The 13,629-nt window shown below is 40.2% G+C and overlaps 1 pseudogene; it reads left to right on the top strand.

The window, feature by feature from the left end:
- The first annotated feature begins 10,429 nt into the window (after positions 1–10,429).
- On the top strand, positions 10,430–12,494 carry LOC134385872 (tigger transposable element-derived protein 1-like; annotated as a pseudogene).
- The last annotated feature ends 1,135 nt before the right edge of the window (positions 12,495–13,629 follow it).

The raw sequence follows: 13,629 nt of genomic DNA, 5'->3' as shown, positions 1-13,629 counted from the left end.
GGTGATTAATTTACAGAATGATCAGTAAATTGATACATCCTAGCACAAAAAGGTGAGCTGGATCAGACCTCTTATGTATTTACACTGAGAAATACTGGGAGAAGGAAGCAATTAACATTGAGAAAAGCTGAAGAATCATGAGATAAAGTTATTTGTAGCAGAAGGTGGCAAATTAAAGCCCATGGACCAAATCCAACCCACCTCCTGTATAAGTTTTACTGGAACACAGCAATGCCATCTGCTAATGCATTCTCTATGGCTGCTTTCATACTGCAACAGAGCTGAGTAGTTGAGACAAAGACTACACACCCTGCAAAGCCTTAAATGTTACCCCAAGTAAATATGCTGAAAGTCTGAGATGCTTTCCTTCACGATGCGGTAATGCATTGCAGAGCCTCTATGTGGGTGCAGGAACCAAGAGGTAAAAGCAAGAGATCATTGTCCGCAAATGAGTCACCAGGTCACTTTTTGAGTCATCCTTATTGCAGGGATAACTGACTCTGACCAGCAGGAGGAAGTTGGGCTTCTACATACACTGGACCAGGTAAGAATGTGAATGAAACCAGGTGATCCACTTGAGAATCTTCTGGTACTTCCTTGCCCCACTGTAACTCAGACAACTCAGCAGCCCCATTTGGAAGGGCATATGACCGCTAGGGGTTCAGACCCCTTAGGATGAGGTTTGGGTCACACCACCAGGTAAGCACAAACCCTAGTTAAGCTGATAGCTGAGGGCTAAGGGAACTTAGAGTATGTAGTGCAGAGGATGTGTATCAGTGGTGAACAAGATCAGCTCCAGCAACAGGAACTGCATTTCATACCACTAACATCCTCTAGTTTCCTCCCAGGAGGTGAGCATGTGGGAAAAGAGGTCACTGCTCCAGGAACCTGTATAAAGTAGTAGACCTGTGAGGCACAGGCGATGACCATGGTGGCCATTAGAATGCCACAGTTCCCTTGTGCTGATTCCCGCTGATGCCGAGTGCAGCTGGGATGATACGCAGCCCCATTTAGGACACTTGGAACTCCTGATGAGCGATTGGGGCTCTGGTAGTTGCCATTGGCCTTGCCAGAACACTTAGTATCACACCTCAGTCTGAGTCCCTTCCTCCCCAACATTTCCTCCTCTTTCTTTCACAGGGTGAGTGCTGCATTGTGATCTGATTCTCTTCCACACTCCTCCAGCTCACTCCTCAATTCCCCTCACAGGACTTTCTCCCCACCCCCAGAATTCTTGAACATCTAATCCCAGCTTGGCATCTGTATCTAAGAGAACACAAGCCAGCAGCATAGAAGTCTGGGGTTCCAACGAGAACTTAAGCACTAGAACAAATTCAGATATGAATTTATATATATATAAGCCTATAATTATGCCTGTGGACAGTGGACATGCCCAAGGCTACTCCATTCAGAGGCATGATGACCATCTATCTAAGTCTGGGAAATGACTAGGCCCATTCCTGCATTACTTTAACACTATGGATATTAGTATGAATCCATATTGATGTAATATCTGAGGTATAAAAATCCTTCCTTCCTAAAGTTAGCCTGCACACCTTTCAATCCTAATATTTCAAAATTTTCCAAATTACCATTGCACATTTGCTCTGGGCCAGCTATTTTGGATTCCTCTGTTCTGGTCTTCTCACATTCCACTATAAGCAATATCTTTCTATTCTTGACCCAAGTGAACTCACGACTTTCCTTGCATAGTTATCTACTCGTGGCTCCCATTGATGCCTCAAAAAGAGACTCATCACCAAGCCTCTAAAATTTAAGTGGCCAGAGGAACCCAGACTGACCAGCAAGGCCAGAACTCACATTTGATTTGATTAGAGGCTCACTGGATCCAGACTAATTGGGACCCAGACAACTCTACCCCCAACTCTAACATGAGGGATGGTGTCATTAACCATGACACCACTCAGCTAATCCTTCATTATGCATGCTATTTCCATTTCTTTTAAAGTTTCTTCTAAACATTGCTGGCTTCGTCTTCCCCTAGATGTTCCTAGAAATGTTAGAGTCTAATTACAATAGCAGCCTGAAGAATTTCTTGGAGAAATTAAATGAGGAAAATGTGGTTTTTCACACTGGTTTCAGTTAAAGAAAAACCTAAGCAAAAACAAATGGAACCAAGTATTTCTGCAACTGAAATTTCAAATCAAACAAGTCTAGGAAAAAACTTTATCTTCTTCATATGAATGAACAATTCAAAACCTGCCCAAAACCTAGTTGTAAAATATCTATCCTACTGAAAAGGAAATTAAAATATCTCTTGAGACAAAAATGGAAACAAAACATACCAAAACCTATAGGATGCCTAATAAGCAGTTCTAAGAAACAAGTCTATAGCAATAAGCATTTATGTCAAAGCAGTAGAAAGATCTCAAACCATCTAACACTGCTCCTCTAGAAATACGAAAACAAACTAAACCCCAAATTAGAAGAAATAAAAAGCAGCAGGGCACAAATAAACAAAATACAGACTAAAAAATAGAAAAGTTCAACATTTTTTGAAAAGATAAACAAAACTGACAAACCTTTAGCAAGACTAAGAAAAAAGAAGATTCCAATAAAGTCTGAAATAAAAAAGGTGACATTATAGCTGATACTACAGAAATGAAGGATCATAAGAGACTATTATGATCATATGCCAACAATTTGGAAAACCTCAAAAGAAAGGATAAATTCCTGAACATATACAACCTACCAAGATTGAATGATGGAGAAAGAGAAAATCTGAACAGACCAATAACAAGTAAGTAGATTTAAGCAGTAATAAAAATATCCCATTAAAGAAAAGCCCAGAACTTGATGGCTTCCCTGCTGAATTCTATCAAACATTTAAAGAAGAATTAATACCAATTATCTTCAAACTATTCCAGAAAATTAAAGAGGAGGGAATTCTTCCAAACATTCTATGAGGCCAGCATTACCTTGATACCAAAACCAGACAAGGATACACATACAAAAAAGAAAACTATAGGTTAATATCCCTGATGAACATACATGGAAAAATCCTCCAGAAAATACTAGCAAACTGAATTCACCACCAAATTAAAAAGACTATTCACCATAATCAAGTGGGATTCATTCCAGGGATGCAAGAATGGTTTAACACACACAGATCAATAAATGTGATATGCCATATTAACAGAATCAAGAACAAAAGCCATGTGATTATTTCAATATATGCAGAAGAAGTATTTGGTAAAATTTAACATCCATTTATGATAAAAGCTCTACAAATTAGGTATAGAAGAAATGTACCTCAACACAGTAAAGTTCATACAAAAAAAACCCACAGATAACATCATACTGAAGGGAGAAAACTTAAAAACTTTTCCTCTAAGATATGGAACAAGGTAACGATGCCCATTTTCACCACTTCTATTCAACATAGTGGTGGAAGTCCTAGACAGAGCAATTGTGTGAGAGGAAGAAATAAAGGGCATCCAAATTGGAAAGAAGGAAGTCAAATTATCCCTGTCTGCAAATAACATGGTCTTATATATAGGAGCCCCAAAGACTCCACCTAAAAACTGTTACAACTAATAAATGATATTTCAGTAAAGTTGCAGGATACATAATCAACATATAAAAATTAGTAGAATTTCTGTATGCCAATAGTAAGATAGCTGGAAAAAAATCAAGAAAGCAATCCATTTATAATACCTACAAAAAAATTAGATACCTAGGAATAAATTTAACTAAAGAGATGAAATAGCTCTACAATGAGGACTATAAGACTTTGATGAAAGAAATTGAAGATGACACAAATAAATGGAAAGACATTCCATGTTCATGGATTGGAAGAATTAACATTGTTAAAATGTCCATATTACCCAAAGTAATCTACAGGTTCAGTGCAATCTCTATCAAAATACCAATATCATTCTTCACAGAAATAGAACAAAAATCCTAGATTTTATATGGGACTACAAAAGACCCCCAACTGCCAAAGCAATTTTGAGGAAAAAAAAACAACAACAACAAAGATGAGGCATCACACTACCTGATTTCAAAATATACTAGCAAGCTATAGTAACCAAAATAATGTGGTACTGACATAAAAACAGACACTCAGACCAATGAAATGGAATAAAGAACACAAATGAATCCATAAATCCATGCACTTACAGCCAACTGATCTTTTTTTTTTTTTTTTTTTTTACAAAGGTGCCAAGAACACACATCAGGGAAAGAATAGTCTTTTCAACAAATGGTGCTGGGAAAACTGTATATCCACATGCAGAAGAATGGAACTAGATCTCTATCTCTCACCATATACAAAAATCAATGCAAAATGGATTAAAGTCTCAAACTGATAAAACTACTAGAAGAACACATAGCGAAAATACTTCATATTTGTCTGGGCAAGGATTTTTTCTTTCAATATATAAGACCTCAAAAGCACAGGCAACAAAAGCAAAAAAGGACAAATGGGATTATATCAAACTGAAAACCTTCTGCAAACAACAACAACAAAACCCTTTGGCACAACAAAGGAAACAATAGTAGAGAGAATCTACAGAATGGGATAAAATATTTGCAAACTGCACATCTGACAAGGGGTTAATATCCAGAATATATAAGGAACTCTACTCAATAGCAAAAAACAAAAACAAAACAACAAGAAACAATGATCCAATTAAATAAAAAGTAGACATCTCTCAGAAGAAGACATGCAAATGGCTAACAGACATATGAAAAAAAAATGCTCATCATTAATCATCAGGGAAGTGCAAATTAAAACCACAATGAGATATCATCTCAACTCAATTAGAATTGCTATTATCGAGAAGAAAAGATAAATGCTGGTAAGGATGCAGAGAATGGGGAACTCTTACACACTGTTGGTGGGAATACAAATTAGTACAGCCATTATGGAAAGTAGATGGATTTTTCATAAAGAAATTAAGAGTAGAAGTACCATATGACTCAGCAATCCCACTTCTGTGTATGCTTGTATACCCAAAGGAAATAAAATCAGTATGTTGAAGAGGTAACTGCACACCCATGTTTACTGCTGCACCATTCACAACAGCCTAGATATGGAATCAACCTAAATGTCCATCAATGGATGAATGGGTACAGAACATATGGTACATATCCACAATGGAATACTATTCAGCCATAAAAAAGAATGAAATAATGTCATTTGAGGCAACACAGATAAAACTGGATGACGTTGTGTTAAGGTAAATAAACCAGGCACAGAAAGGCAAATACCACATAATCTCACTAGCATGTCAAATCTAAAAGAGTTGATCTCATAGAAATAAAGAATAGAATAGTTCTTACCAGATGCTGAGGAGGGGAGAGGTGAGGGGAGTGTGGAGAGATTGGTCGACATGTACAAAGTTACATTAGGTAGGAGGAGGAGTTCTGGTGTTCTATCGCATGGTGGGATGACTATGGTTAAAAACGTTGTATCCTGTTTTTCAAAATAGCTAGAAGATTTTTATTTCTCACAATAAAGAAATGATAAATGTCTGAGATAATGAATATGATAAATACCCTGACTTGATCATTACACAATGCATACATGTATCAACATATCACACTGTACATATAATTATATGTTTAATTATTATGTGTTATTAATTAAAAACAAAATTCCAAGAAGATGTTGAAAAGATTAACTACAATGGGAAAGGAGAAACAACCTGGTTTGAACATACTGTAGGGGACCAGAATATGCCACTTTAGCACAGGATTATTTTGAGCTCAAGTCAATTGAGAAACAGCAGACAAGGAAAGCTCCCTGCCCTCCCCACTTGGCAAAAAGCAGGACATTAAAATTTGCAAAGGTGTCCCTCCTCCCCTCTCCACTGGGAAGGAAAAAGGCTGATCACCACAGATAACTTTATACCCTTATCATCCTGGAGCCCTCACCGGAGCAATCTACATAACAAGCTTTACTAACTAACCTTTAACTACCATATATTTGCCTTCCCACCACTTGCCACCCCTAGAAACTCAAGGTTCTTTTCCTTTGTCTTGACACTTGATTAAAATTCTATTGTTCTTTGTTCAAGATGCTGTATAAGCTGGAGTTCTAAACCACCCCTTCCAGAATTACTCAATCTCTGGGTATCTCCCAAGTACAAGGGTACTTCAAAAAGTTCATGGAAATGTTCATACTATTTTTTAATTCTATTTTTTCATGAACTTTTTGAAGTACCCTCATATACAGGAAATGTGTTAATAAACTTCAGGTTTTTTCTTCCTTCTTTAGTTTAACTTTAATCAATTCTGGACAAAAGTTGCAAGTGGTGGTGGCTACCTGAATTTTCTTAACTTCTGTTATTCATGACATTTAATCAATCCCTTGTCTTTATGAAGACGGCACATATGCTGGTAAACTTAGTTATAAGGAGGACAGTCATATGGATATGGGATAATGTCAATGTCAAATTGGCCTAGACATAGTCTTTCCAGCTCCCTTTAGGAGACTGCCTCCTCCTGCTGCATTTTGAAGTATTTACTCTGAGAAGCCTTAATTTTACTCATTTCTCCTAACTCTCCAATTTTATTAATTAGCAGGTTGGTTTTAACCTTGCAAATGATAGAGGAAACCATTTTACTCTAATACATATACCCTCTGTGATGTTCCATTGGACTGTAACTTAGGATTCTTTGGGTTGCAAGTGGCAGACACCAATTGCATTGGCTTAAGTACAACGGGAATTCATGGGCTCGCAACTTGAATGTCTAAATGCAGTGTTGGTTCCATGTGAGGTTGGTTCAGAGGCTCAGTTTCACCAAGAATCAGATTTCTTTCCTTGTCTCTTCTCTACTCTCCACAGTAGCAGATTCGTTCTTCGGATCCACATAGGGCCTCACTACCACCCTCTGGCTGGTAAGTTCCAGGCTCTCCCTTCATGATGGCAAGCGCTCTCAATCTCATTATCTTTCAAGTGTTATTCTTCCAAAAGCTCCTCTGGAAATGAAGTTAGCCACATCCAATATCTCCCTGGATTTTAGTGCTGTACCCACTTAGATATCATGCCCATCCCTGAACTAGTCGCTGTAGTCATGGGGATGTGGGTGGGAAAATCGGATACCCTAATAAGGTACTGAGCTAGCCAGACTATGGCTTAGCATGACAAAGGATAGAGGCAGACTGGGGAATAGTCTCCAAGCTAGTCAGTGGTATGCGTGGCTGAGCATGTGGGTATAAAGATTGAGGAAGCATCTACAAATGTCTTCTGTAGACTCAAGCCCATAGTAGGATTATTTGAGTTTGGGCCAACCTGATCCCAGAGGAGTTACCACTCAAAAAGCCCCAGAGATCTAGCTTTACTTTATTACCCCCTGAGACCTGTCATTTGGCCTAATATAAAGTGGACTACAAAAATATTTAGAAATTTGGTGTTAGTTGGCCTACTCAAAAATGCAAAGTTCAGCCCTCTAATCCATTTCTGAGATCACTGGTGATCATACTTAAACCACCATTAGCAACTAAGGAAATGACGGGTAAGCTAATAACAGAGTATTCTTCCATCTCACTGTCCCTACCACAGGAGCTACCCTATTCACAGATTCTGTAATACACCCTGGACAAAACAGTGGTTGCATTGCATTTCGACTGTTTCTCAACCAGACATCAGGACACTTGACCACTCTGCCAAAAGATTTGCTGAGTGAAACCTACAGCACATGGAACTCAGGCATATGGTAATTAATAAAGTTCCCAATGCTCAGTGCACATGGAATCAGGAATCACTTAGGCAGCTGATTCTCTTCACCCCATGGGATCTAGAGCTAGCAATATGAGCATCCATACTCTGCCTCAGATATAAGTGGGTTTTTAACCTACTTTCAGTGGCCCTAAGATCTGCAACCAAATTCTAAGCTTCCTTTCAGGTATATCACAGGTGACCACAATGAAAGCCCTACTCAGAAATCCTGCAGTAGAGAGTGTAATTGACTGACAGCCCAGCTGACGTGCCATGGCAGGGATACTAAGCCAAGCTCATTTTGGCAGAACACGAAACCTCTCTCTGGAGCTTTGAGTCAAGGACTCCCTGTGGGTCTACCCAGAACTCTTGTATAAGTTCATTGCAATCCGAGGCTCTATACCTACCCCACTTTGGAGGGTGAAGGCTCTCCTGCAGTTCCTTCCCTTTCTCTCACAGGCATCTACTCCAATAAGTTCCCTCATGTCCAATCCTGTCTCTGTGTTTGCTTTCTAAAGGACCCTGCCCAAGAACTCTCACTAGTTTTCCCCCAATCCTGGCTCAAGGCCTAGAACACAACAATGCCCCTACACTTCTTTTCAGTTTCTATAGCTAGATATTCCCTCAGGCTCATGTTTATAAGTTACACAGTTTTCAACAACATGTCCTGAGAGAGGGACCCACAAGTCTATTACACTTACAGCCCCTCTGACACACACACAATAGTCTTCCATACCCCAAAACAGAAGTAAGCCCTCTGGGCATCACTAATTTCAATTGAAACTGAAACCTGAACCCAAAGGAATATAGTCATCTGGATGTGAGCTGCCCTAAATGCTTAGGGGAAACTGAGGGAGTTGGACAGACTAGGATATTTAAGACGTTCCAGACAACAGTATGCTAGACAGCAAAACACCAACCTAGACTCCCCTGAAGAGGTCTCCTGCCCATTCTGGCACCTCTAGTACATGACATGGTTTATTCTAATTTCTGGTCAATTCTTTTAGCTCTTCATTGCTCTAGGTAATATTTTATCTCCTGGCATGGTTTCCTGCCTAGTGTTGGCTCCTCACCTAGGGAATGTTCTGTGTGACTTTCATCTAGCCCAAACATACGAATGTGTAAAAAGCCAAAGTTGGTCCTATCTTCTGAATTAAGGAAAAGTACTGTCCACTCTGGGCTTATTAATGGTCTACAGAGAATTGAAGAACTGGATTTTACATACTCAGGGAGGATCCCAACACAGAGCCACCAAACTGGTAGGGGGAGAGGAGACACCAGATATCCATCTTCCCACCATAGGAGTGCTTGGAATTCATTTCTCTCTGTGCTGGTGCATCTTCCATAAGACCAGAAAGGATGTAGATGCATATTCTGCTTATGTAAATTTAATGGAGTTTATAAAAAACACTAGACCAAATCAGGACAACTGAGTTCTAAACCTAGTGCAACGCCTGAGCTGAATTACCTTGGGGAAGTTGTTTGCCTGTAAGTTCCAGATGTGGTAACACAGGCCTTAACCTCCAATGAAGTAAAAATTATAAGAACTCCTCCATAAGAGCCGCCTGGACTACCATAAACTCGTATAAACTACTGTTCTTAAATTTTTCCGGCCGCTCTGGAAGAGCCAATTCACCAAATTTGTCATCCATCAAAAAGTTCAGTTCTCCACGACAGATCAGAGGACACAGAGCAAGTCTCAGAGTGACGTCACCAAAATGGAGCGGGAACAATCTGGCTTCACTCTCCCCCGCAGAAAACCATAAGCCACTTTCCAGTGCCGCGATCATCACCTGGAGTGTCCCCCAAACGCAAACCTGCGGCGGCGCGTATCCCTAGGGCCGCAGAGACGAACAACCGGGAGGAGAAGGTAAGGACCCCTCTGACCGCGACGCCCCTCCCCCAAGCTGACCCAGGCTTTCTACACTGGGGACAGTGACAGCCAGGTGGACAACCGGCTTCCCCACCGTCCTGGGTCCTTCCGCAGGAAAACCCCTCTACGGGAAGCACCGCCAGTTCCTGCAGGGCAAACGCTCCGGAGGTAGCTAGTGACGAAGGCCCGCTCGGGACACTGCTCCCCACCCCAACAGGACAGGCCGCTCAGCTGCCCCACGCTGCGGGAGGCCCACCACAGGGACCCGCCGGGCGTGAACGCCTAGTCAGCCTTCCCACACAGCCAGGGCCCCGGGCCCATCCCGAGGAGCACCACCCCGGCATCGGATCCTTTGGAAGATCGGCGGCCAACCTGGGCTTAGGGCGCCATCTAGTGCTGGAAAGGAGGCCGCTTCCTCGGGCTAAGGGAACTACAGACATACAGACATGCAGGCATAGTGTTTTGCAGCGCTTCACTTTATTGCCCTCCGCAGATACTGCATTTTTTTTTTTTTTTTTTTGACATAACTTGAAAATTTATGGTAACCCTCCATAGGCCAAATCTATCACGGTCACTTTTCCAATAGAATGTGCTCACTTTGTGTCACATTTCGTTAATTCTCTCAATATTTCAAACTTTTCCATTACTATGATATCTATTACGGCAATCTGTGATCAGTGCTCTTTGATGTTACTATTGTAATTGTTCGCAGTGCCACGAACTGCACCCATGTGAGACAGTGAACTTAATTGATGTGTGTGTTCTGCCCGCTCCACCGACCAGCAGATTTGTCTCTCCCTCTCCTCAGGCCTCCCTATTTTCCCTGAGACACAACAATATTGAAATTAGGCCAGTTAATAACCTAACAATGACCTCTAAATGTTGAGGTGAAAGGAAGAGTTGCACATCTCTCACTTTAAATCAAGAGCTAGAAATGATTAAGCCTAGTGAGGAAGGCAAGTCAAAAGCTGAGATAGGCCGACTGCGAGGCCTCTTGCACCAGTTAGCCAAGTTGTGAGTGCAGAGGAAAAATTCTTGAAGGAAATTGAAAGTGCTGCTCCCATGAGCACACAAATGATAAGAAAGCGAAACAGCCTTATTGCTGACGTGGAGAAAGAGTTAGTGGTCTGGATAGAAGATCAAACCAGCCACAACACTCCTTTAAGCCAACGCCTAACCCAGAGTAAGGCCCTCACTCTCTTCAATGCTATGAAGGCTGAGAGAGGTGAGGAGCTGCTGAAGAAAACTTGAAGCCAGCAGAGGTTGGTTCATGAGGGTTAAGGAAAGAGGCCATCTCCATAACATCAAGGAGCAAGGTGAAGCAGCAAGTTATCCAGAAGATCTAGCCAGGATAACCGATGAAGGTGGCTACACTAAACAACAGATTTCCAATATAGATGAAACAGCCTTATTTTGGAAAAAGGTGCCATCTAGGACTTTCATAGCTAAAGAAGAGAAGTCAATGCCTGGCTTCAGAGCTTCAAAGGACAGGCTCTCTTGTTAGGGGCTAATGCAGCTGGACACTTGAAATTGAAGCCAATGCTCATTTATTAGTCTGAAAATCCTAGGAGCCTTAAAAATTATGCTAAAACTATTCTGTCTATGCTCTATAAATGGAACAACCAAGTCCAAATGACAGCATGTTTGTTTACAGCATGGTTACTGAATATTTTAAGCCACTGTTAAGACCTACTGCTCAGGAAAAAAGATTTCTTTCAAAATATTACTGCTCATCGACAATGCATCTGGTCACCCAAGAACTCTGATGGAGATGTACAAGATGTTTTCATGCCTACTAATATTACAGTGTATTACAGCCATGTTACAGCAAACTCTCAAGGAGAGGCAGGACACTGAGGCTGGGAGCAGAAAGCAGAGTTTATTGATGCTGACCAATGGCTCAGCAGACACGTGTCACAAAAGCTGAGCCCCAAACGCAGCAGGGCTGTCACTTTTATATTTTTACCCCTGTGGTTTTCACAGTGGGGTAAAGGGGTAGCCTTCTATGCTTATAACTTCTATTACAGCAGGGCAGAAAAGTCAAATAGTGTGTCAGCCATTGCAGCAGAGTGGGCACAGCTGGGCATATGTGATAGCAGGGCAGGACACAGTCGGGAGAACAGTCAGGAGAACATGGGTGCCTCACTAACACAACATCCATTCTGCAGCCCATGGATCAAGGAATAATTTCAACTTTCAAGTCTTATTATTTAAGAAATATATTTCATAAGGCTATAGCTGCCATAGATAGTGATTCTTCTGATGGATCTGGGCAAAGTAAGTTGAAAACCTTCTAGAAAGGATTCACCATTCTAGATGCCATTAAGAACATTTGTGATTCATAGGAGGAGGTCAAAATATCAACATTAACAGGAGGTTGGAAGAAATTAATTCCAGCCCTCATGGATGACTTTGAGGGATTCAAGCCTTCAGTAGAGGAAGTAACTACAGATGTGGTGAAAATAGCAAGAGAACTAGAATTAGAAGTGGGACCTGAAAATGTGACTGAATTGCTGCAAACTCATAATAAAACTTCAGTGGAGGAAGAGTTGATTCTTATGGATGAGCAAAGAAAGTGGCTTCTTGAGATGGAATCCACTCCCAGTGAAGATGCTGTAAACACTGTTGAAATGACAACAAAGGATTTAGAATATTAATAAACGTGGTTGATAAAGCAGCAGCAGGGTTTGAGAAGATTGACTCCAATTCTGAAAGAAGTTCTATGGGTAAAATGCTATCAAACAGCATTGCATGCTACAGAGAAATCTTTCATGAAAGGAAGAGTCAATTGATACAAACTTCACTGTCGTGTTATTTTTAAAAATTGCCACAGCCACCCCAGTCTTCAGCACCCACCACTTTTGTGTTAATGGCTACCAATCAGTCAGCAGCCATCAACATCAAGGCAAGACCCTCCACCAGCAAAAAAATGATGACCTGCTGAAGATTCAGATGATTGTTAGCATTTTCTAGCAAAGTATTTTTAATTAAGGTATGTACATTGTTTTTTTTAAAGACATAATACTATTGTAAACTTAGTAGACTACAGTATAGTGTAAACAACTTTTATAATACTGGGGAAAATATGTGACTTGCTTTATTGCAATATTTGCTTTATTACAGTGGTCTGGATCCAAACATGCAATATCTTCCAGGTATTGGAAGGACCAATACAAACAAAGCCAGATGTTAGAGAATGTAATACCTGAATCTTTAATGCAAAGACACATACATACATCCAAAAGAAACGAGAGCAAACAGGGAATCATGACCTCACCAAATAGACAAAATAAGGAGCCAGTGACCAACCCTAACAACACCATGATATGTGATCTCTCAGATCAAGAATTCAGAATAGCGGTTGAGGAAATTCAGAAACTCCAAGATAAACTCTGAATTTCTTTTCCGTATTATCAGAATAATTTAACAAAAATTAAAATAATGTAAAAAAAAATTCTGGAAAAGAAAAATACAGTTAACGAACTGAAAAATAAAATAAAAAGCCTCAACAGAATTTATCAAGTGTAAGAAAGAATCAGTGTGCTCAAAGACAGACTGGTTGAAAATATAGTCAGAGGAGAGAAAAGAATGAAAGAAAAAAGCCAAACTTATAGGTCCTATGGAACAACACCAAAAGGTAAATGTAAAAGTCACTGGAGTTCAAGAGGGACTCAATGACAAAAAGGTAGAAAAAGCTAAAGGAAGTTATATCAGATAATTCTCTAAACCTGAAGAAAGATACAAATATCCAGGTACAGGAAGGTCAAAGATCAAACAGATTCAACCCAAATATAATTACACAAAGATATATTCTAATTAAACTCTCAAAGGTCAAAGACAAAGAATTCTGAGACCAGCAAGAGAAAAGACACAAATAACTTAGAAATGTCACCTAATTTGCCTGGCTAAGTAAACTTCTCAGCAGAAATCTTGCAGGCAGGAGGGAGTGAGAGGATATATTAGAGTACTGAAGGAAAAAAACTGCCACCCAATAATACTGTACCCAACAAAGTCATCTCTCAGAAATGAAGGACAGATAAAGACTTTCCCAGACAAACAAACAAAAAC

The sequence above is a fragment of the Cynocephalus volans genome, chromosome 9 (genome assembly GCF_027409185.1).
Source record: "Cynocephalus volans isolate mCynVol1 chromosome 9, mCynVol1.pri, whole genome shotgun sequence".
NCBI classification, from domain to species: Eukaryota; Metazoa; Chordata; class Mammalia; order Dermoptera; family Cynocephalidae; genus Cynocephalus; species Cynocephalus volans.
Note: the sequence above shows the minus strand (reverse complement) of the source record. Positions and strands in the feature narration are given on the sequence as shown.